The sequence below is a fragment of the Pelophylax lessonae genome (genome assembly GCF_965119305.1).
Source record: "Pelophylax lessonae genome assembly, chromosome: 3".
Taxonomy (NCBI): domain Eukaryota; kingdom Metazoa; phylum Chordata; class Amphibia; order Anura; family Ranidae; genus Pelophylax; species Pelophylax lessonae.
The window spans coordinates 593,394,800-593,420,690 of NC_138770.1; the positions used below are offsets into that span (position 1 = coordinate 593,394,800).

General features: G+C 40.6%; 1 protein-coding gene across 1 annotated transcript in view; it reads right to left on the bottom strand.

The window, feature by feature from the left end:
- The window catches only part of MACROD2 (mono-ADP ribosylhydrolase 2), a gene marked incomplete at its 3' end in the record, with an annotated part of 3,247,744 nt that overhangs the window by 2,885,847 nt on the left and 336,006 nt on the right, over window positions 1-25,891 (bottom strand).

Sequence of the window (25,891 nt, forward strand, 5' to 3'; positions counted from 1 at the left end):
GAGGAAACCCACGCAGGCACAGGGAGAACATGCAAACTCCAGGCAGGTAGTGTCGATGTTGGGATTCGAACCAGCGACCCTCTTGCTGCTAGGCAAAATGTGCTAACCACTACACCACTGTGCCCAAAAGAAAGCTCCATTAATGGGAAAAAAAGGACATAAATTGCCCCATGGGCAGTTTTGAAGCATTTTATGAGGGTTAAGGCACATTAAAACTGCTCCACAAATGTCTATTCCATTAAAGTAGATTAACTAACCTTAACGCCCCGCAACAGCCTGCCAGAGCATTTGCGAAGAGTTACCATAGACTTGAATGGGTGGCATTGAAAGGCTTCAAATGCCTCCCTGACTCAACGTGAGGCTTCAATTTTGAAGGCTTCATATCTGGATAGTGTGAACAGCTATGAGCGGTCAATTGTATCTTGTGCATAGGCGTTTAATGGGCATTTTTAACGCCTCTCAAATGCCTACTTTTAATGCCAGCATGAACTTAGCCTTACCAATCCAGATCTGAACTCCAGAACTCCAGGCTAAGTTCCAATCCAGAACTTAGCCTTACCAATCCAATCACAAATCAGCATTCTTTCACGCCAAGTGAAACCAAACCAAACTGACAACTAATCAATTCTTTTACATTGGCTCACGCGATCAAATAAAGTCCTGTGTTTTTGCGCTCTATAGTATTGCGCCACAGAGTCTTAATAAAGGCTCGTACAGATGGCATTACGTTTACAGGCAAAACAAACAGTGGTGTGAAATAACCTTTCAGCAATCATCTTTTAACATCCCCTGAAATCCACTATTTAATCTGAATCCATGCTGGGCATAGAATTTCCTGAATTGTCTCCCCTCTGTTCTACCTTGGCTGCTGACAGGGCCCTTATGCCTTATTAGGCCTTTTTATGGCTTATTATAAGCTTTAGGATCTTCTATAACACAAATATCTCTCTCTCCATTCAGTCATGTGGAAGAGGGCTCTCTATAATTATCTTGCGCTCAATGAGAGATGGAGTCTTTTCTGCTTTAGAAACAAGTGCTTGGTGGCTTTCCATTAGGTTCCTGTTTTGAAAAGCGGGTTAAATTGCTGCGGTGAAAACAATGAAAGCCAATCCCTACTGTGGAGAGTTCAGGTCTGTGTTTATCCAGTATGAGAAAGAGAGTGGAGTTCCCAGACCCGTGGACTCATCTCAGTAAAGTTGTGATTTGCGTTTGACTGACAGGATGTTGGTACTGCCGCTCGATGACAAAAGACAAATAAATCCACATTTCCTCAGGCTGCATTTAAAAAGTCTTTCACCTCATGGCACCTTCTTTGTACAGTACAAAATGAGGAGAGAGAATGTATGAAATTCAGGCAGCCATTTGAAAGGCTCGGAAAAAAATAAAATAAAAAAATGGGGCCAAAAAGCCTCGCAAAACCCCCTGCTTCCACAGGAGAAAATGAATTCTGTAGGAAGAGCTTATAGGAATTTACAGTGGAAATTGTATTGTTCTGAGGAGAAAATAGGTTTTAAATGGTAGTACACACACAGAGATGTTCTGTTCCAAAGCTCAAAACAAAGTTTGTATTCATAATCCGTCCCCCAGGGCCACTCTTGCATTAGAATTTATTAACGATATTCTCTGTTTATTACCACAGAGCACAGTTTGGGAGCTCCCACTAATACGAATAAAAATCTGAGAACTGAATTGGTTTGCTTACACAACGTTGGATTGTTTAACTGAATACAGGGAAGAATACATATGTAAGGCTTTACGCTGCCGCCATGCTGCTTGTCTATTACCAGCTGAGGAAGGGTAGGCTGTGAGAGGACTGGGTGTACTGGACCTCAAATGCCAGTCAATTGGCATTTCAGGACACCACTGTTCATAGACAGAAAAAAAAATGTACTGTTAGTTGTTCTATAACTTCATATTTTTATAAATATTTAGGCATTTATAGGGCACAAAAACAAAGGTGCGCTGTTCCTTTAAATCAGGGGTCTTCAAACTATTGCCTCGTACACACGTACCGATCGTCGGCCGAACGATCGGCCATCTTTTGTCCAGGGCTGTCGTGTCTGTTGAAAACTGCAAAAGACTGCACACTAATTTTTTCGGCCAACAACAGCCGACTCCAGAAGTGATGTCATGTGATGGTTAACTTTCCTTGTCTTTTTTCTTTTCTGAGCATGCCCAGTCTTGCTAATCTGCTGTCTGTCGGCCGAAATCTGTACTGACTGGCGAACAATCCGCCGTTCTGGTGTTGGCCAACAAAAATTTTAATGCTTGCATGACAGATTCTGTTCGGCCGAAAATGCGCTGTCGGCTGTTGGAAGCATCATACTAACAAGCCTACAATCGGCCGATCGTTCGTCAGCCGAATATTTACGGCCGACAATCGGTACGTGTGTACGGGACATATGGCCCTCCAGATGTTCAGGAACTACTATTCCCATCATGCCTAGTCATGTCTGTGAATCTCAGAGTTTTACAATGCCTCATGGGATTTGAAGTTTCGCAACAGCTGGTGGGCCGTAGTTCGAGGATCCTTGCTTTAAATGAAAACATAAAAATTCATAAAAATATAAAGTAATACATTCATAAATAGAATTTCATAAAACTGTGCGAGTGCTTAACCACTTGCAGACCGCCCGGCACAGATTCACTGCGGCAGGCTGGCTCGGCTGCCCGAATCGACATAGGGGAAGGTCAGTTTGCGGGAGTGGTGCTTGGGAGTGAGCGCGCGCCACCGGAAGCCCGCCCCCACTAGGCAGCGGGGATGCCAATCCATGGGACCGCCAGCAGCGGTTGCCGCCGGCCACCCGCGATCGCTCCCGCTGAGAGAGGATGGGCAGCTGTTGTAAACATAGCTGACCGTTGTGCTCTCTGAAATGATCTCAGAGCGCCTGTGATCCTTCTATATAGGATCAAAGGTCTCTTTGGTCAGTTCACAAGTCCCTCCCCCCCAGTTAGAAAACACTCCCTATGGCTCACAATAAACCCTTTGATCACCCCTGGGTTAACCCCTTCCCTGCCAGTGTCATTACAGTAACAGCGCATATTTTTAGCACTGATTACTGTAGTAATTTCACTGGTCCCCCAAAAAGTGTAAAAAATGTCAGTTAGGGGTCCGATCTGTTCGCTGCAATGTCGCAGTCCCGCTAAAAATCACAGATCGCCGCCACTACTAGTAAAAAAAAAAAAAGAAAAATGACAAATCTTTCCCCTAGTTTGTAGATGCAATAACTTTTGCGCAAATCAATCAAAATACGCTTATTGCAATTTTTGTTTTTTTTACCAAAAATATGTAGCAGAATACAAATTGGCCTACAAGGATGAAAAATTTGTATTTTTACATTTTTTGGGGGGGAATGTTATATAATAGAATGTGAAAAAAAAATTCAGAATTGTCACATTTCTTTATAGGGCAAAAAAAAAAAAAAAAAAGCTTGATTTGTGGGGAAAAAAGGCATCAACTTTATTTCGGTACAGTGTCGCATGACCACGCAACTTTCCATTAACCACTTCCCGTAACGTAGGCTCTTTACCATGTGACCAGCCGTGTCCAATCAAGGCTGGTCACATAGGAAACAGGAAGAGCCGTTGATCGGCTTTCCTCAGTACATGCCTGACAGGCACGAGTAAAGGAGCGTCGATCGGCGGCTCCCCTGACAGGGGGGGGGGGGTCGACACTGGTAATCAGATCATTGATTACCAGTGCAGACCCTCGGGGGGGTGCCACTAGAACCACCAGGGATGCCCACCCATGACCCCAGGGATGCCCACCAATGACCCAAGGGATGCCCACTATGGCCACCAGGTATGGCAATCAGGGCTCAGGGAGCCCCCCATTGCCCTCCCCATCAGTGCTGCCTGCCAGTGCCCTCCACATCAGTGCCGCCCACCAGTGCCCATTAGTGCCCATCAGTCCCACCCGTCAGTGCCGCCTATCAGTGCCCAACAAGTGCCGCCTATCAGTGCCCATTAATGCTGCCTATCAGTGCCCACCAATGCTGCATATCAGTGCTACCTATCAGTGCCTTCCATCAGTGCCACCCCATCAGTGCCTGTCAAGGCAGTCTCATCAGTGCAGGAAAAAACGTATTTATTTACAAAATTGTATAACAAGCAAAAAAACTTTTTTTCAAACTTTTCGGTCTTTTTTTATTTGTTTAGCAAAAAAGAAAAAACCTTGCGGTGATCAAATACCACCAAAAGAAAGCTCTATTTGTGGGGGGAAATTACATAAATTTGGTTTAGGTACAGTCTTGCATGTCCGCGCAATTGTCATTCAAAATGCAACAGCGCTAAAAGGTGAAAATTGGCCAGGGCAGGAAGGGGGTGAAATTGCCCTTTATTGAAGTGGTTAAAATAACACAGTGGCGAATAGCAAAAAATGGCCTGATCATTAAGGGGTCAAATCCTTCCGGTCCAGAACTGGTTAATAAATATAAATCCATAAGTGAATATACACTATATTTTAAAAAGTATTGGGGCACCTGCCTTTACACACATATGAACTTTAACTACTTCAGCCCCGGAAGGTTTTCTCCCCTTAAGAAGGCCTGGCTTGCAGTCTCCACTCTAATTTATGCCAAAGGTGTTCTATGGGGTTGAAGTTCCTCCACCCCAAACCCCCTCATTCATGTCTTTATCGATCACTGTGATTGAGTTATCCTTCTTATCCCTGAGGCGCAAAGACCCAGTTAGGGCTCATTCAGATAGGAGCGGAGTCCCATTCTCCATGCAGTGTCATTTTTTACTGCATCTGAACTCACCTTGGAGCTATACTATCGTTCAAAAGTTTGGGGTCACTTAGAAATGTCCTTATTTTTGAAAGAAAAGCACTGTTTTTTTTCAATGAAGGTAACATTAAATTAATCAGAAATACAGTCTAGACATTCTTATTGTGGTAAATAACTATTCTAGCAGGAAACTGCTGATTTTTAATGGAATATCTACATAGGTGTAGAAAGGCCCATTTCCAGCAACCATCACTCCTGTGTTCTAATGGTACATTGTGTTAGCTAATCGTGTTAAAAGGCTAACTGATGATAACAAAACCCTTGCGCAATGTTAGCACAGCTGAAAACTGTTGTGCTGATTAGAGAAGCAATAAAACTGGTCTTCCTTTGAGCTAGTCGAGTATCTGGAGCATCAGCATTTGTGGGTTCGATTATAAAATGGCCAGAAAAATAACTTTCTTCTGAAACTTGATTCTTGTTCTTAGAAATTAAGGCTATTCCATGCGAGAAATTGCCAAGACACTGAAGATTTCCTACAACGGTGTGTTCTACTCCCTTCAGAGAACAGCACAAACAGCCTCTAACCAGAATAAAAAGAAGTGGGAGGCCCCGGTGCACAGCTAAGCAAGGAGGACAAGTACATTAGAGTCTTTGGTTTGGGAAATCGACGCCTCACAGGTCCTCAACTGACAGCTTCCTTAGATGGTACCCGTAAAACGCCAGTCTCAACGTCCACAGTGAAGAGGTGACTCCGGGATGCTGGCCTTCTAGGCAGAGTGGCGAAGAAAAAGCCACATCTGAAACTGGCTAATAAAAGGAAGAGATTAAGATGGACAAAAGAACAGACATTGGACAGCTGAAGATTGGAAGTTATGGACAGACGAATCCAAGTTTGGATCACACAGAAGATTATTTGTGAGATGCAGAACAAGTAAATAGATGCTGGAGGAGTGCCTGACACCATCTGTCAAGCATGGTGGAGGTAATGTGATGGTCTGGGGCTGCTTTGGTGCTGGTAAAGTGGGAGATTTGTACAAGGTGAAAGGGATCTTGAATAAGGAAGGCAATCACTCCATTTTGCAACGCCATGCCATACCCTGTGGACAGCGCTTGATTGGAGCCAATTACTTCCTACAACAGGACAATGACCCAAAGCACACTTCCAAACTATGCAAGAACCATTTAGGGAAGAAGCAGTCATCTGGTATTCTGTCTGTAATGGAGTGGCCAGCGCAGTCACCAGATCTCAACCCTATTGAGCGTTTGTGGGAGCAGCTTGACCGTATGGTACGTAAGAAGTGCCCATCAAGCCAATCCAACTTGTGGGAGGTGCTTCAGGAAGCGTGGGGTGAATTTTCTTCAGATTACCTTAACAAATTGACAGCTAGCATGCCAAAGGTCTGCAAGACTAATTGCTGCAAATTGATAATTATTTGATGAAAGCAAAGTTTGAAGGACAAAATTATTATTTAAAATAAAAATCAATAATCCTTACTTTATCAATGTCTTCACTATATTTTCTATTCATTTTGCAACTCATTTGATGAATAAAAGTGTGAGTTTTCATGGAAAACATGAAACTGTCTGGGTGACCCCAAACTTTTGAACGGTAGTGTATGTGCAGGCACCCTTTGGACGTAGATGCAGCTGCATGGACACAGATGCATGTCAAAATTTGACATGCAGACAGGAGCGGGTGCACGGATCCGAACGCAGATACTAAGAATTCTGATATGTGCACCTGCTTCTGCCCGCAAGTCAGATTTTGACATGCAACTGTGTTGATGAAGATGTAGCAAGCGAGGCTCTGCACAGGGAACGGGACTCAAGCACCTTTAGTCTACTAATGTGAACATGCTTACCAGAGTTGGGGAGTACAAGAATGACTTTCAATGCACTGCTGTTCCTCTATTTTCTAATCCGAAGACTGGCTCCTTGACAAAACTGGATTGTTTATAACGCTGGACGTCAGGGACCTGGCTATGCTGTCTGGCTGTGGTGTTTAGATCACAAGGCAGGTTAAAGAGTAACTGCCTGTGTCAAATAAGTTTTGTTCTCCTGTAGACTTATATGGTAATATAACCAGTTACTAGCATCTAAGATCCTATTCATTTTAGGAAAAATGTCTTCAAAGAAATAAAAAAACGCTGAATATTTATTTTAATTTTTGGCATAATTAAGGTCAGGATATGGGGCTACATCCCCTAAAATATAGTCAAAAGGAACACTGCTAATATGTATTTTACAACTATTGACAGAGTATTAGCATTAGTAATACAGTATGATCAGTCACAGCTGTTTCTTAGAACATAAATGATCAAGCCAATTAGTGTAATATTCAATTTAAAACTATGAAATGGGTGTTCAATATAGAGCGTGATGATAGACTGACCCCCTGCTCCAAGTGCTTATTTACAACTGTATAACCAAAGGTGATGACCTATCATTGTTCACCATCTGCCAAGATTGCTGATCATCAAATATTATTGATAGCCGAAATGGCAAGAATGAGAAGGAAATGTCAGAGTCCGTATGAAAAAAAAAAAAAAAAATGTATAGCACTAGAAAAAGCTCAGATACTCTGGTTTGCAAATGATTATACAGTTATTACATGACCGCAGTACAATTTCAGCAGTGTGTGTGGAACAAAAAATGGTTTTTGATGTCCCCTAGGAGACATTGTAGTATTGTACAGGGACACATTTCTGTTGGCAAGTGAAAACTCTCTGGGAGTGGACTATGAAGCAGAAAAAATGATCATAGTATGGTGTGTGTAGACACGCCTATGCAGCGCAATTTGGGTCCTCCTTGTTTAGATTGGAGCAGGACGATTTGGAGGTTCTCTTCCAGGATGACGCTCTCTGTGATCTACAAGTCACTATTTTCCTCATACATGTGGGACTAGATGCCCTGCTAACTGCGTGGCGTTTGGAGGAGCAGGACTTGGACAATGAAGACTGGGAAGATCTCTAGGACAGCCCATTTCAAGCACTAATATCGACTAAAGACCTGCTGATCCAATTTAAAATCGTGCACAGTATTTATTTTACACCACAATGACTATATCGTTTATACCCCAATTCCTCTTCTTGCTGTTCGAGATGCTCTAGAGACCCTGCTGGATTTGCCCATATCTTTTGGCAGTGCCCTCAGATAGCTACTGGCAGGAAGTGACCAAGTTTATATCTAAGCTAACTACTACACAGGTCCTTGTAAAAGTCAGCGTTTGCCTCCTGGGGTTAGTTGACTCTCTGGCTGTTAGGGCGATGTGTACCTCTTGGGTCTCTCACTATTTTATGCCAGGAAGGCGAAAGTGCTCAAGTGGAAATCAGACACAGCCCCTATACTGCCCTTCTAGAAGGGTTTAATCAATAAGGTTGTACCCCTATACTAAGCTACTTATGTGTCCCGGGGTTGCCCTAGGAAATTTGAAAAGGTCTGGCATTTGTGGACAGATTCGGAGGGTACAACAGATGTTTAGGAGTCCACAGACTGAATTCATTCCCCCCTGATAAGGTTTAGGTTATGATATGAATGAATTTATTCAGGGACTCATTACATTTGTTCAGGTAGGATTCTAAACACTAGTTAATATTCTTCTGATACATTATCCTGATGGTTGAGAGGGAACAGGAATCTTCTTATAATTAATCAACCCTTGAAGTGATTTTATAAGAGAATGACAGAGTGAGGTGTATGGAAGGTGTGTGGTTTCTTGCCCACCTTTTTATTTCTATAATAGGTGTTAGTAGTTCTATGTTTTATGTATGAGCCGGGGAATGCCCAGTGGCTATGTTTTGTACCTATATATCTCAAGTTTTCAATAAATAGAAATAAAAAAATAAAAAAATTACCTGCAAAAAAAAGTGTGCTAAAATTCTCAATGTATACAGTTTACCTGGAGAGAACCTTTTTTTTTTCCCCAAAAAACTGGAGTTTCACTTAAAGTTGATCACACTCCAGTTTGTATCCAAACAAAAGCTACAAATTCCCTTTAATGATCCCTGCGGCCACATAAGCCTGGAACAGAAAATCTTTGTGTTTATTCTCTACTGAATGAAAACAATCACCGGCAAGACCTCCATTTAACATATGGCAGCAAGACTTGTTTAAATATAAATATTAGCTTTTTACAACGAACTTTGAAATCCGGGATATTAAATATTTAGAAATAGAAGTTCTGCGGTGTTGGATCCAGCTGCCTGCCGGGTATTAAAATGCCTTATTGGTGCTCACAATGCTAGCTCGGATTTGTATTTTATACTTTCCCCTGCATTTGTACTACGAGTAGAAGTGTTCCCTTCAGCTGGAACCATATAAATCTCCCAGGATTTGTAATGAAGGCAATGTTTGACCATTTTATATACATGCTTGTCAAGGTACAACAATCAAATGGGTTACATCTAAGCTTTATGGAAGAACTCATCTGAAACATTTTTCATGGAATAAATATGATTTGACTGCTCTAAAATCTATGAGGCGATTACTTTCCAGTGAGGGATGTTTGCCAAGCCTAAGAAAACAGCATATGACTTTCCAAAAACCCTTTCTATGTTGAACTATTCTCTTTTGTATTTGTTCTTTTTTTAAATATATTATCCTCGCTGCTTAGTCCATGCAGAGAAAAGCAACACATTAATTTTAAGTGATAATAAAGGTCAATTTTTTTTTTTAAACAAACAGGTTATACTTACATGCTTTATGTAGTGGTTTTGCAAAGAGGAGCCCGGTCTTCCCCTTTTTGGGTCCCTCGCGGACGCTCCTGGCTCCTTTTCAGCCAGTGCCCCCAATAGCAAGCGGCTTGCTCTGGGGACACTGGCGCATGTTCGCTCGCTGGTTGTGATTGACAGTAGCAGGAACCAATGGCTCCCGTTGAAGGTAAAAAACCTTGAGCCTTTCAAACTACTTCAAAATGTTTGTGTAATCACAATTTTAGTTTTACACCATAATTAAAAGTAGGGAAAGTATTGATATTCTAAAAGTTTTTAGGCTGGTCCTAGAACTTTCCTCCAGACCAAAAAGAAAAACAGATTCCTCCATATCCACAAATAGAGTTGGATAGAGGGATCCTCACAGATGGGACATTGTATTCTGGCAGTTGGGGGCCGAGAAAAATGTTAATTTGACAGGAAGTCTATCATTAAATTAGCCGCATATGGATCGAAAATTGGCCAAATTTATTTTCATCTATAGCTAGCATTAATCGCAGCCACCATGTTAAACAATAGGCTGTATACTTATCTGTACAGTAGGTTAAGGGAAATCTTTGCTTACTTACAGATCTTCCAGGTGCACCAGACCTCTTGTCCATGTTCAGTGACTCCTGCCTAACCCTATGTCACAACAGAACACAATTGTAACAAAGTTAACGAGAACCAGTATCTCAATTAATAGCATATACAGTACATGGATCAGTTTTTTCATTCAGCCAGCAAGTTGTAAGGATAAAACTGAGCAGATTCCCCCAATCACACTTTCAATGTGGATGCAGGAATCCTCTCCACTGTATCATGGTACTTGACAGAAGAGAGACACCCCTGCTATTAGAGTACACAGATCAGAGCAGCAGCCCATTGGTTGTGGGGCTGATCAAGCAAAAATATTCCAACAGAGCGGTGTAACAGATGTTGCTTGGTAGATCTACTTCTGTTAAACCACAATGGCAACACATGGATCGAAATCCAGCCAGTCCCTGCTGAACTGGCCAAATTTCCATCCATGTAGGGTCAGCTTGAGGCTACATCTTGACATGATCACAACCTGATCAAACTAATAATAGTTTACAACTTCGGCATTAGGACTGCGGAGGAAGGAGATGGATTAGGAAGAATTAGTAAGCTGGAGAATGGCATTGCATCTGTGGCATAGGAGACCCCACCTAAAAGGGCAAGTGCATGAGACCATGTGAGGTATTGAAATAAGGTGAAAGCATAAAAATTTCGGAGAAGGGATACATGCCCATAGTGAAAGTATATTACTAAGGATTATAAACACAGGAGGAAAGAAAAATTGTTAACACAGGTGGAAGAACATATAGCAGTACAAATACTAAAAATGCACGTTTACACGAATGTATGGACATGTGGGACTTGTGTAATTTCAATTTCTGTATATTGAATTGTGTGTTTCATGAGATTATTACATACATTCATTATATGGCCAAGTATTCTAAGATACAAGTTACAGTATTTGTATTGCAAAGCACCTATCCATACACACATACATACACACATATATATATTTCTTTAGGGATTTCCCAACTGCCATCCCACATCTACAGATTGGCTAGCCATACACCTAAATTATTTTTCTCATTCAGCCTGTGGAAATCAATAGATTCCCCAATCCAGTATAAACCAAGTGGATTGGGGAATCTCCCCTGCTGGGAACCATTTTTTTTTTTGACAGCCACTGCACCTGCGGCTATCAGAATACCTGAAAATTGGTGGAAGTGGTGAATTTTCTGCCCAGTTTTTTCGGAGTTTGTCAAGCCGGGTGATGCCAATAGGGCCGCCCATGGTTCAAATTTCATCCAATTCAGCTGGAATCGGCTGAAAATTAGGCAGTGAATGGCCAGCATAAGCCACGCGTCGTATGACTTCATCAGCAGGGGTGGAGCCTGAATCGAGCGTCTTTCACTATATACTGAACCAGAAGGAATCTCTCGATGTACGGCACCATGCCAGTACCCAGGAGATCTCATAACAGCACGATTTACAGCGGAAACACTATAGATTGCTGAATAATTAATGGCATAAAGAGATAAATATAAGGAGCCTACTCACATCAGATTCTAGGTCGGTAAACAAAATACCATCACGGAGCTTGCTAACTTAAAGTGCCTCCTAATACAATATATCACATATATATATATATATATATATATATATATATATATATATATATAATATTTTATTAATAAAATATTATTAAGTAAAAATAGTAATTAAAAATCCCCAAATCGTAAATACATATGTATAAATACATTTACCTATATTAAATATCAAGATAAACCAGACTAATCAATTTAAAATTATTAAATGAACTAGATGATATTAAAAGTACATGTAAGGAACCTATTTATCGCTGATTCCGTACATGGAGAGATTCCTCCAGCAGATGGGCGGTTACTTCCTTCTGGTGATCTGATACTTCCACTGGATATCTGATTGGGATATTTTCAGCACTTGTCTCCTGTTATTGAGGATTTTTTTGGGACTCCTTTTCGACATTTTTTGCATTCATGCACTATTGCAATATAATTTATTGTGATTGAACTCACATTGTGATTTATTCATTGCACCTACTTTTGCGCTATTCATATATTGGTTTATCACTCACAGTGTCCTCATCCATTCAATTGGATCATTGTGTGATTTTATTCACAATTTAATTTTTTTGGATTCCACTTTTGGCGCAGCATTATTGATTTATTTTAAATCTATAGTAACGCTTCGCTTTGGCAGGCAGTTGCAATGCAGTTGCGGGGCATGACGATTAGTTTATTTCCTGTAATGGAATAGGTGTTTGTGGAGTGGCTTAAATGCACCTTAACACTCAAACGCTTCAAAACTGCCCATAAGGTGTTTGGGGAGCATTTTTTAACTCATCATTAACGATTGTAAAACGCGAGTAACGCCCATAGTAACGATATATTAGCATTTGTTAAGAGCTAGAAATTTAGTAAAGTGTGAACAAGCCCTTACTTTTACTTGACCGACAGCCCCCAGAGGACAAACCTACACATCTAAATGAAATATGACCACTGAGCATAGAAAAATGGGAAAAATTACTTGAGAAAATTACTTGTGGGCAAATTCCACAATGGCAACTTCAAATGAACACTAGTTTCTAAGAAAAAAAAAAACAGGAATACAGCCGCTAAATAGAAGAATCATCCTCTTGTCTTGGGCTCTGACCCTACAAAATCTCATCAGATGAGACCTATCTATTTACAGCCCCTAATAGGCTTAACCATAGGACAAAGACTAGTCCCGCCTAATCATGCACTGGTTAAATAAGCTTACTAGAGCAATATTTGCTTCACTATAGATTTTCCTAGAAAGATAGGACAGCTGGGAGGGGGATTAGTATTCAAGATTTATCTGGAAGAATGTTTCTTTTCAGGCGATATTTATAATTAGGAAGGATGCATGGAAATTAGAGTGTAGACCTATGTACCCAAGTATAATGTTATGTAGAATTGTTACTGGGAGTTTTAAACGGTTTTATTCCTCACTGAAGGTGCCCTTTAAAATCTGGTTAGATGCTTTTATATCTGAAAATGAACTGTGGCAACTAGTGATCGACCGATATCGTTTTTTCGCTGCCGATCGCGATCTTTTGGCCATTGCATATCGGTATTGCCCGATATTTTCGTACATTTAAAACATTTTTTATTTTTATCACATGACAGGTACTGTTGTGGAGGGATCTGGGGGTCTAAAAGACCACAAACCCCTCCTCTCCTCTTAAAAGCATTCAAAACGCCAAGTTTGGCTGTTTTGAATGCTGTTTTTTTTTAATCTGGCGCCGAGTACCCGGAAGTGATGGCATGACATCACTTCAAGGTTTTTACATGGAGACCCGATCAGAGCCGAATGCGGCATTAATCAGGTCTTCGGCGGCCGTGCAGGCTGGTTGCCCGGGTTCTCCCGGTGGGACGGGAGACCAGGGCGAGACACGGAAGGCGGCGGAAGGGGGGGGGGGGGGAACGTCCCCTCCCGCTCCTTGTAATGATAGCCGAGCGGCTTCTCAGCTGCATCAGTCGTCATTACAAGACAGCCGACCGTCGGCTATGGATGCCGGTACCGGGGTGATGCCTCTAGCTGCAAGCATCATTCCGATACATGCACTTTCCCGAAATATCGGCAATATCAGTCACCTTGGTGGCCGATTCCTATATATTGGGGAAAGTGCAGATCAGCCCTCGATATATCGGCTTTGCCGATAATCGGTCGATCACTAGTGGCAACCCAAGGAATTTCAACAAGGGAAGCAAAATCATGAACAAGCAGAAAAGAACTGTAAGAACAGTCTCCCCCATAAAATAGAACACTCTATAATTACAATTGGTGGTGCCGACTGACTTCAACACAGTTGAGATGTAAATGAAGAGGAACACTGATATCATGTACTCCACACAATATCAGTACCAGCTGAACACAGGTGAACTATGACAATCGTGGTTTATGGGCCAGTTCACACTATAGCGTGTGCGGCGATCGCATGTAATATCGGAGCGCACTGCTCCTTCATTACATGCGATCGGATGTGCGGTGCGAATTCAGCCATACACTTTGTATGGCTGAAATTCGCACTGCACCCACACAAAAGACGCACAGGACCCTTTTTTTCAGCCGCATCAGGATCGAATCGCACAGTGGTTCACACTTATGCGATCCGATCCTGTGCGAACTGTAAAGATCGCACTGCGATATGCGATCAAACTGGGGGTGTCGTTAACATTTCATTGACACCCCTGCATATCGCATATGGCAGTGTGAACTGCCAGGGGTGCGTTTGCGATGCGGGAACAGGCTGCGAATTTGCAGCCTTCCCGTATCGCACAAGTGTGAACCGGGACTAACCACTTGCCAACCGCCTAACGTACTTTTACTTGGGCAAGTCGGCTCCCCTGGGCTAAATCACGTAGTTGTACGTCATTTCATGAAGAGGACGCGCACGTGCTGCGGGAGCGGCGCAATTGCGCACTGATCGGTTAGACAGGGAGCCAATCAGCAGGTCCGCAGACCTGATGTCCGCTGGCCACCTGCGATCCTTCCCGAGAGACACAGAACAGCGGTCTGCCCATGTAAACAAGGCAGATTGCCGTTCTGACAGGGAGGAAGATGGAGATCTTGTGTTCTGCTCTGTCTTCCCCCTGTCAGAGCAACCCCCCAGTTAGAAAGCACTCCCTAGGAACACATTTAACCCTTTCATCGCCCCTGACGTGGACACCTTCCCTGCCTGTGTGACGAGGCATTTTGTATTAGTGTCACTGGTCTGCAATAAAAGTTAGGCATTTGATTTATCCGCCGCAATGTCGCAGTCTCACTAGAAGTCGCTGATCGCTGCCATTACTAGTAAAAAATATATATATATTTTTTTTAAATTCAATAAAAATATCAGTTGGTTTGTTGTCACTAACTTTTGAGCAAACCAATCAATATCAGCGTATTGGGATTTGTTTTACCAAAAACATAGCAGAATACATTTTGGCTTAAATTTACGAAGAAATTCGATTTTTTACTTTTTTTTTTTTTTTTTTATTGGATAGGTTTTATAGCAGAAAGTAAAAAATTATTATTTTTCTTTCAAAATGGTAGGTCTTTTTTTGTTTAAGGTGCAAAAAAAAAACAAAATACCACCAAAAGAAAGCTCTATTTATGGGGAAAAAGGGACATCAAGTCTATTTGGGAACAGCGTCGTATGACCATGCAATTGTCAGTTAAAGTAACGCAGTGCAGTATCATAAAAAAATGGCCTGGTCATTAAGGGGGCAAAACCCTCCGGAGCTTAAGTGGTTAACCTTTTAAGCGCAACTTCACTTTTGTTGAAAAAAAAAAAAGTATTCCCCTCTGGGTGATTATGTACATTGCAAGGATTATAACAAACTTTGTTGCAGATTCCTACCTTTTGTTATTCTGGGAAATCACTGTTTGCTCCTCTATGCTGAGTGGGACTAATGGGAGTGGTTTCATAATTATCTATGAAGTCTGCAGCTGCAGGACACGAATGAGGAAATCTGCTGGGTCTGCATCCCTTTAGACGTGTTCCTATTGGGAGTATCCCACCAAAGATGACATTTTTGTTGCAGAGGATGCCAGAAATCTGACTTTCTTAGTCAGACTTCTGGGAAAATTGGTGAGCCAATCACACAAGCAGGAAATTAGGTTTCTGGGGTATGGTCAGTACACATTCTGTGTACAGAACACCCCCAGGTAGCCATATTGCATTGTATTTTCAGAAAGTTCCAGAGCTGCAGATTGAAATGAAAAGGTAATTTTTAATAACATTCAATTACAATATGACTTGTGTTGCAATTGTATACGCTATATTTTTTTCTTTGCCATTTTTTTTCTCCTACGAAAGTGGGGTTACCCTTTAAGCTCAGCCCCTGCAGAGCCCAAGGTCAGACTGGACCAGACATTTTACTTTTATATTTTGGGCATTAGGAGGAAACCTAGGTGGACCTAGACATAAGACACAGATAACCCATTTGTGGCAATACCTCCTGATGATGATCCTTCTTAACTGTGCAAATGGTTCATCCTCTTTTTTTCTTTTTTTTTTAAGACTATTTTATGTCTATGGGTAGCCAAAGCATACAGTTATTTCAGCACCAGATACAAACCATAAGGCTTGTGGAAATAAATCTGTTAAGAATACATGGATAAAAAAGCATTGTAAGAAAGGAAAGGTATACAATTATCCATTTCCCTGCTGACACAAAAGCCCATCGCAAAGGAGAGAGTTGGCATGACAGGAAGGAAAGTATGATGAATGAGGGATTCAAGATATTAATCTCGGACGAGTGTGCAAGGGAGCACCAGCCTTGACTCTAGATAAACTGTCAAATTCAGAAAATAAGGGTTGCCTAAAAGACTATATTCAATAGGAAAAAGAAGCTGATGAATGCCAATTTTTTTTCTCACTGCACTGGCTGCAGCTAGATCTTCTATATGAAAATGATTTACTTAAGTGCTTCTGAACTCATTATAAGGCATAAACCTTTACTGGATAGTATTGTATTATAACATTTTTGATGCATGGAAGCAACAAAAATGCACATTTTCAGTTATTATAATTTCAATTATTTACTCAATACAGTGTTACAAGGAAACCTCTAAAAGTTTAGCACTCCTGCGGAAGATTGTAGTGGGAAGGTCTTGTACCAAGATCAAGCCCTTCTTAAGATTTGACACTCTCTGACTATATCCCTTACCTTAAAAAAAGAAGCTTATCACAACACAATGACTCAGAGGGAGTGGTTTGAACAGTAGGTTATCTAATCTGTTGAAGTGGTTGCAAGTTTTGTGGCATCACATAGTTGCCGAGTTTGCTTTTGACAGCTCCTACACGATTATACCTAGTGCAAAAGTCTGTTTTGATACCTACTACATTCATATTTGGCTTCCTGATTGGAAGCATGCAGACCCCTGGTGCCCTACCCGAGATCCTTTGGTATATGATGTGCGGCCCACAGCAGTCTGTAACAGGAACATCGATTAGGCTCCACTCACATTTGTCATTTTGGGATCTCAGGCAGAATCTCTACTATTCTGCCCGCAATCCCAAATTGCACTACAAATCGCAAAAGGTGTTCAGGTGCCATTCGTTTTCAACCAGCAAAATGCAACGAACATAGCTCGTCGGACAAAATAAGCTCCTGCTCCTTTTTGGGTGACAAGCTTCGCGTGTTGCATTTTGCTGTGATAATTGTGGCAAAACCACACGTTTTAGGTTATTTAGGTTGAAAATGGCACCCGAACATGTACTTTGCGATTTTAGCTCAATTTAAGATTGAGGGCAGAATGTGAAGCCTTATGGTAATAGCATTTATCTCTACTAGCCTCGTGTAGCACTCCCAGTTTTGTATGGTCTTCTGCGCCATATCCCCACACTCTGACCTTCACTTCCTCCTAAGTCAGCAGTTTGACTGCCCTCTCAAGCATTATTATGGGCCACATTTGAGGACTCCTTTAGCTCATAAATTGACTACCACTTAGAGAGCAGTTAGATTATGCCAGCATGCCAGCAAATAAAGAGTTGCACATAAACATGAACATACAGCCCAGAGGGGGAAGGGAGGGAGGAAGCGGTATAGGCATTTATTCATTGAGGCTTTGGTCAGTACAGGCCTTAATAGAAATATAGCATATTTAACATGCATTTATTCTATAGTTGAGCATTAAATGTCTAGGCAATCCACCACAGAGAAGTAGTATCTCTATGATGGACACTTTCAATGTTCTTCTGGAGAACGAAAAGTTGTTTCAAAACCCTTCCTCCATTCCCCTATACATTTCGATTGTTAAATCCTTTATGATGGGCTGCTTACTGGTCAATGGAAATTAGACTTTTGTCATATGTGACCTCTGGGACGCATTTACAGTCCACTTTGACCAGTACACAAATTCAGTCTGTTACCTTTGCTTGTCCAATGTTCACCGAAAATCTTTCCAGAACGTCTGCAGTCTACGTTTAATGCAGGACATTAAATCCCGAACAGGTCAATGAGTACTTGTGTATTTTAGAGCCATGGAGTTTCGCAAACTTTTCCTATTCCAGATGCTAGAAAATGTTTGGTGCTCATTAAGAACCTTTCTGGAGTATTGTCCCTCATCTATCCAGCCTATCAGTCTAACTTACTTGAAGCAAGTATCAGCTGAGTTGGTGGTTTCCATCTGAAATGGATCGACAGCGAAGAAAGCCTTTGGGTTGTGTTAAGACAGACCGAGAGTTGTACCCCTTTTACCTCAAAACTTCCTTTGACAATTTTGGCAAATACTCATGAGGTAGCTTGCATCACTATTATACTGTATTCCTAGCTGTTCAGATAACAAAATGGCTGCCTGCAATGTGTGAATGTAAACCACATTACCAACGCTGTCACGGTCATGTATTCCTTTCTCAACAACCTCCCTATATTCTGTCAATAAAATGGCAGCTATTTTGAAGGAAACTGCAGTTAAAATTCTAATAAATATCAGAATATTTCAATTGTGGATGCCAAAAAAGAAATGTTGCCCCGATAAACTAGACTTTATTTAAAGGCAATGTAGCATAACTTATTTTATAGAAGCATTTCCCTTTCAGCACTTGCTGACAGATTTATTATGATAAGAAAAATAACAAATGCATCATTTACTTGCAATGGTTCCCTTTTTTTTTTTTTTGCACAGTGCCAGCTCATTTTACAGCACTGATAAAAGAGGCTTGGCAAAGCTCACTGAAACAATGCAAGGACATAAAACAGTAAACACAAACATTAATAACCATAAAAAGTGATTGAATATTAGCACAACCTCAACGCATTAACCACAGGGCCCTCAAGCTACAGTCTGGCGGTAACCGAGTTAAACACAGACTAAGCAAAACCTGAAATGCGTAAACACAATCATATAGAAGCTAAAAGCACCACATATACATTACCGGAATGTTTATTATATTAAACCTCTCACATACTAAAGCGCACAAGTGTTTATGAAATAAAATTATGAAAGGACAGTAAAGAAAAACTGAATAACCTCTTTATTTTGTGATGACTTTCCAGCCTCTGGTGACTTTAAAAAAGGAAAACTTAAAAAAAAAAAAAAAAAAAATTTAAATTAAAAAGACTATAAAGGATAAATATGTAAAAGTGATCAGCTTAATTGAAGCAATCTTGGGACTGTAGACTGCATTGTTTATTATTTAAAAACAAACCTGAAAATGTAAAATTCTTCTCAAATTAAATAGATAGTATAAATAAATAAATACACCACTCATGGATGGATAAAAATTTGCCGTGGCACCTTTATTGGTTTAAGATGTTGTAAACAAACTTTATAAATCATCAAATAAGAATAAATATGAATATAAATGTATAATAATCAATTAATAAGTAAATCAATTCCAGCAAACCAAATATCACTCGAACAATGACCAATAAAATTATTTTTTTATTTCAAATAAGTCCCCCCTTGATAGAAGGGTGACATACCACATAATGGTGCCACGACAGGGATGAGGGGTGAGGGGCTCGACAAGCCGCTCCGAGATACTGAGGAGACTGAAGCCGCGCATCACTTTATATAGGCCTATGCCCGTGACGTAACTGCACGTGGCTCACATGTTTCTCGCCCGGCTGCCGCGTGACATTCCCGCCTAAAGCTGTATGAATACTAACCACTCAGAGCGCCTCATTCGTTTCCCGCCTAAAATCACAATTTAAAATGCCGCCGCTAAAACAAGCGGCCGGTTAAACTTCTTACAACAAGCTTACACTAAATGTTTGAAACACTTAAAGCAGCCACATTCCCATGACGTTGGGCATTTATTATGCCCCACTAACATTCTGTGTGCCTGTTTAAAACACTGTCTTCTTGTATAGTTTTTAATCATATACAAAATGTTCATGGGGGCATTTAGAATTATTTAATATACAGCTCTGCTTTAGGTATAGATTATGCTTCTGTCAAAAGATGGCCCTAGATGAAGGGTTCTTAAACATTTAAACTTTACAGACCCCCAATGGATTGTTCAATATGTCCCTATACCACCTCTGCCAGACTGTAAAAATCATCATCACCTACATTAGTAAGTCCTATTAGGTGCCAGGGTCTGTAAAAGATGTCAATATCTTGGTTTAACTTTAATATGAATAGCTAGTAGCAGAAAGAAAATAAGGATTTTTAGGAGATTGAGATATACAGTATATACATACATATATAGATATATACATATACACACTCCTGAGGAAGCCATGTGACAATACGCATGGAGTGGAGCCAGGTGACGCTGCAGAAACTGGATGTAGTAGTTGTCTTCTTTGGTCATTTCCAGCTTCTAGGAGCATCGATCAGGTATGGTATATTAAGTACATAGTTACACTGGTTCCCGTTGGACCAATGTAACTATGTAAAACTATACCATACCTGGAATTAATTTTTAACAATCCCTGCTGTACACATTATAGAAGGTGGTTGGGCATTGAGGTACAATCAGTCACCCTCAAGCACCTATGGCCGGTGACCGCTTCATAAACAAACACTTGGCAAGATTTCGGCTACTAAAGAGTTTAAAGACATATGAGGTATATACAGATACAAATTAATCTCACAAGAAATTTCAGCTGGTTATGTCTGCAGTCTATTCAGAGACATGAGTTCATACCTCGATCTTGCTGAAAATGATGGCCAGATGGGGCATCTGTCATCTCAAATTTATTGCCACCATTACTGTTCATGTCTGTCATTTCATGTCTTAGATAGATCTGATAATAAAAGGAGCCTGACTGCAGTGACATACAGAGCTCCCATTAGCGGGAATTCAACACATCTGTATATTTAATACAATAATTTTATTATGGCATATCAAACATGAAAGTTCCATTAAAATGACTTCAGGGCAAACATTACATTAAAACCGTAAAATTGGTCTTGACGGAAAATATAGTTCCCTTACCACATTTTAAACCCACACACCACAGCCCCTATTAGGAAGAAGGGAATTGATCTAGACAGTGCATATTTGGCAACACCTGGATAACCCAAAAGTAGCCCCACACAAATCACAATTTGAACACTACTTGCAATATCGGAGTTGTGCCTAAATCATATGACCAGTCAAACAGAATTACACATTTTCAAGAATTAACACAAGAATTTCCACATTTCAATTTCAACTGTAGATTTACTGCTTCCCTGGGGCTCAGTTTTAACACTTACTTATACATATTTCGTAATCAAAAGGCTTGGCTTGTAAATATATAGGATACTATTGTCTACATAAACATGTCAATTTATGAGTCAAACATGCCTAAATAATAATTTACTTGTTTACATACAAGATCAACCACTAGCTTTGACAAGGAGTATGGAGCTTACATTGCTGCACAGGTGAAAACATTTTCTTAATAGCATATTGAATACATAACACAAGAGTTGTTTTGACAGCAGGGTTTTTTTCATGGAAATAATTAATGACCGGTAATAGTAGACATCTTCTATAAACTATTCATCTGTGATTTATGTAGAGCACTTGTAGCATTCATATCCCAGCTGCCAACATAACGCCGCTGCGCTAGTGCTTCTAAGGTCGTCACACACATTATTTACAAGGATCACAGAACACTACATAACTGGCTACAAAAATAGCTATATGCTTGGAATATGTACTCTTTTTAAAAACACATTTGAAAGCAATTCCACATAATAAATGGCATGGATCAGAGAGCTATCAATGCTATCCAGCAACCACCGAAATTGTGCTGGTCAGAAAAATGTTCAGCCTACATCAGTCAGTCATTATTAAACAGGGTTCCATGGAACCCTAGGTCCCCTCCAGGTGGATAGGGGTGTTGACTGAATGACTGACTTCCCATTTGATGGTGTCATCATAGCTTTGGAGTCAATGCCACTTACCAGAGCCAGGCATAGTCAAGTATAGTCCTTCACCAGTAATCCTTTTAGCTGTATGTAAGGGAGGTATTTCCACTGCAAATGTAAGGAGACATGTTTCCCCACAGACCCCCCCAATGATTGGGTTTTTCCAGAGGTTCCCTTAAACCTAAAAATGTTAAGGGTTCCTTTAGGGCAGTTGTCTCCAAACTGTGGCCCGGGGGCCAGATGTGGCTCTTTGCTTGCCTTTATGGCACTATTCCACCAACTGACACCAATGACGGGACATTATTCCTCCCACTGACACCATTGATGGCACTATTCTTTCCAATATTACCAACAGATGTCCTTATAGTGTATATTAGACATGTGCAATTTGTTTAGTAACAAATTGAAATTCGTCCGACTTTTGCATCCGAATGTCCAAAGGAAAAATAAATAAAATGAATTTCAACTAATACGAAAGATTAAAAATTAAAAATCTTACAGCCCAATCAGCGGATTCATTTTGTGCTGGAGGTTGGATTACTAATACTGGCAAAGTAAAAAAAAAAATGGCTCTGTACGCTGCCAAAGTGATACATAAAATACAGTGACCTTATTTAAATTGACCTCCAAGTTGTTTTTTTTCAGTAAAGCACATCGTTTAGGGCTAAGGGCCCTAAACACTGACACTTGCGTGTTTTCTTGGGTTTGTTTTTTTAACTGTAGCACATAATTTATGAAGGAGTGCTTCCTTCAGTTTATTGCGGCTTTTCATGTTTTGGAATTTTTTATGTCATTAAAAATGGGAGTGCTTCAAGAGCATACTAAAAAAAGGGATTGGCCAGTGCATTCCAAAGGGAAATAAATTTAAAAGAGCAAAATTAAACCCTGGGTGGCTAAACGACAACATAAAAATTCATATTAATACTAAAGAAAAGGCCTTCAAAAAATACAAGGCTGAGGGGGCATTGGCAGCATTCAAGCATTACAAAGAGTGTAATAAGAAATGTAAAGGCGAAACCAAGGCGGCTAAAATAGAACACGAGAGACATATAGCGGAAGTGAGCAAAAAGAGCTCCAAGAAATTCTTTAAGTATATAAACAGTAAGAAAGCAAGGCCAGAACACATTGGGCCCATAAAAGACGACGAAGGAAATCTGGCCACAGATGACAGAGAGAAGGCGAAAGTGTTAAATAATTTCTTCTCTTCAGTCTTCACAAAAGAATCGGGGGGCTACACTAACCCAGCTTGTAATGCTCAACTAAATAATACACCTCAGGAAGTACTGCCATGGCTAACAGAAGATAGACTTATAACTAAACTAGAGAAACTTAACATAAATAAAATCACTGGGACCGGATGGCTTGCACCCGAGGGTTCTTAAAGAGCTCAGCCAGGTGATTGCCAGACCATTATTCTTGATCTTTAAGGATAGTTTACAGACGGGTATGGTGCCAGCTGATTAGAAAAAAGCCAAAGTGGTACCAATATTTAAAAAAGGGCCAAGATATATCCCGGGTAACTATAGGCCGGTCAGCCTTACATCAGTAGTCTGCAAGATTTTGGAGGGAATGTTAAGGGACTGCATACAAGACTTTAGTAATGAAAACGGTATTAGTAGTGATCAGCATGGATTAATGAAAAATCGTTCTTGCCAAACCAATCTATTAACCTTCTACGATGAAGTGAGCTGCCACCTAGGTAAAGGTAAGCCTGTGGATGTGGTGTATCTGGACTTTGCAAATTCCTTTGACACCGTTCCCCACAAACGCTTACTGTACAAACTAAGGAACGCAAGTATGGACCATAGGGTGAGTACCCGGATAAAGAACTGGCTCCAGGGGACAGTCCAGAGGGTGGTGATTAATGGGGAGTACTCGGATTGGGCGGGTGTGGAAAGTGGGGTCCCCCCAAGGTTCTGTCCTGGGACCAATCCTGTTTAATTTATTCATAAATGATCTAGAGGAGGGGATATCTAGTACAATCTCAGTATTTGCGGATGATACTAAACTAAGCATGCCAATATCTTCTATGCAGAATGTGGAAACCTTACAAGCGGACCTGAACAAAATAATGGGGTGGGCAACTACATGGCTGATGAGGTTTAATGTTGAAAAATGTAAAGTAATGCACTTGGGCGTTAGCAACACAAAAGCAAGCTACTCACTGGGGGGGAAACCTCTGGGTGAATCTAAGATGGAAAAGGACCTGGGAGAACTAGTGGACAACAGGCTTGGCAGTGGCATGCAATGCCAAGCCGCTGCAAGCAAAGCCAACAGAATACAAGCATGTATAAAAAAGGGGATTCACTCCAGAAATAGAGATTATTCTACCACTCTACAAGACTCTGGTCCGGCCACATCTGGAGTATGCTGTCCAGTTCTGGGCACCGGTCCTCAGGAAGGATGTGCTGGAACTGGAGAGAGTCCAGAGAAGGGCAACAAAAATAATTAGGGGAATGGAGGGCATCGGCTATGAGGAAAGACTACAAGCACTGAACTTATTCTCTCTGGAGAAGAGACGCTTGAGGGGGGATATGATAATGTACAAATACTGTACTGATGACCCTAGCATAAGGAACAAACTTTTTAGAGAAAGGGAATACAATAAGACACATGGCCACTCACTAAAACTAGAGGAAAAATGGTATAACCTTAAAATACGTAAGGGGTTCTTCACTGTCAGAGCGGTAAGGATGTGGAATTCGCTTCCACAAGCAGTCGTATCAGCAGGGAGCATCGATAGTTTCAAAAAACTATTAGAGACCACAGCACACAACATACAGGGGTATACAATGTATGGTTAACAGCAAACACACACATCATAGGTTGAACTGGATGGACTGATGTTTTTTTTCAACCTCACAAACTATGTAACTATATAAGGTGTTGATGTCGTGACTAGGTTTTTGATATGCGAGATTTTCTATAATAGGTTTCAGCACCTATGTATATGTTCACTTAATACCAGAGGATGGTCATATAATTAGACAATGTTTTTCAATACTGGCAAATTGCATTTTTGAGAACTGAGTGAGAAGGGTGTAGTTTATGAAGAAAGATGAGTTTTGTGAAGCAGCAGAAAAGATAGTGTGTGCTAAAGGATACAAGCTCTAAACATCAGGTTCCTCCTAGTACCAGCAGCAGTGACAGCACAACCACTGGCAATGTAAATTCCTGAGAAGAGTGTTGTATTTCATTTGAGCAGGAGTTGAGTTTTGAGAAGCAGCAGAAGAGAAACGGTCATTGTGCGTGTGTGTGTCGAGTTTTGAGAAGCAGCAGAAGAGACACTGTCATTGTGTGTGTGTGTGTGTTAATGGATTCGATAAACAAATGATCAGAATTATGATTCGTTATCACAAATATGTATACATAACTTATCCGAAAATGAAACCATTTAACGATAAAAAGGAATTTATTCATTATAATGAATATCTATACTCTACAGAAATAATGAATTACCCGAAAACAAATTAACGTAACATAACTGAAAGAAATTATTTACGAATAAAAACAAAAGCAAAATTTTCGGCCATGCACAAGTCTAGTATACATAGCACAGCCGGTCTCATTTAGAATATTTCAGTAGAAGAGGCTGCGAAATAGGACCTAAACCAAGCAAGCAGATTTATAGTAAATATAAAAATCATATCTGTAGTTAAATGTGCATCTATTGTCAAAATGTAAAATCATTAGTTTCAATTTTTTTTTTTCAATGCCCTGTAAGTAGGCACTGCTGTGTCACACATTTCACAGAGCCTGCCTCCTGAACTAGAGAGGAGCTGAGGAGGAGGAGTTTCAGGAGGTGAGGTCAGTACAGGAATTACAGCTTGCAGGCAGAAAGGTACGATGGGATATCTGGTTCTTAGAAATGGAAAGTAAATGGGGATGCAGGGAATCTAGGAAGTAGTGGAAAGATTCCCAGCAGGCAGGCCTCACAAAATTAAATAATTTTTAGGTAAGCTTGGTAAAAACATGGTAGAACATGGTACAAATGCTCCAGTCTAACATTAGTAGTCTACCATTTCAGAAGCTGCAGGAGAAGAGTGAAGGGAGTTCCCATTGAGGGTTTGT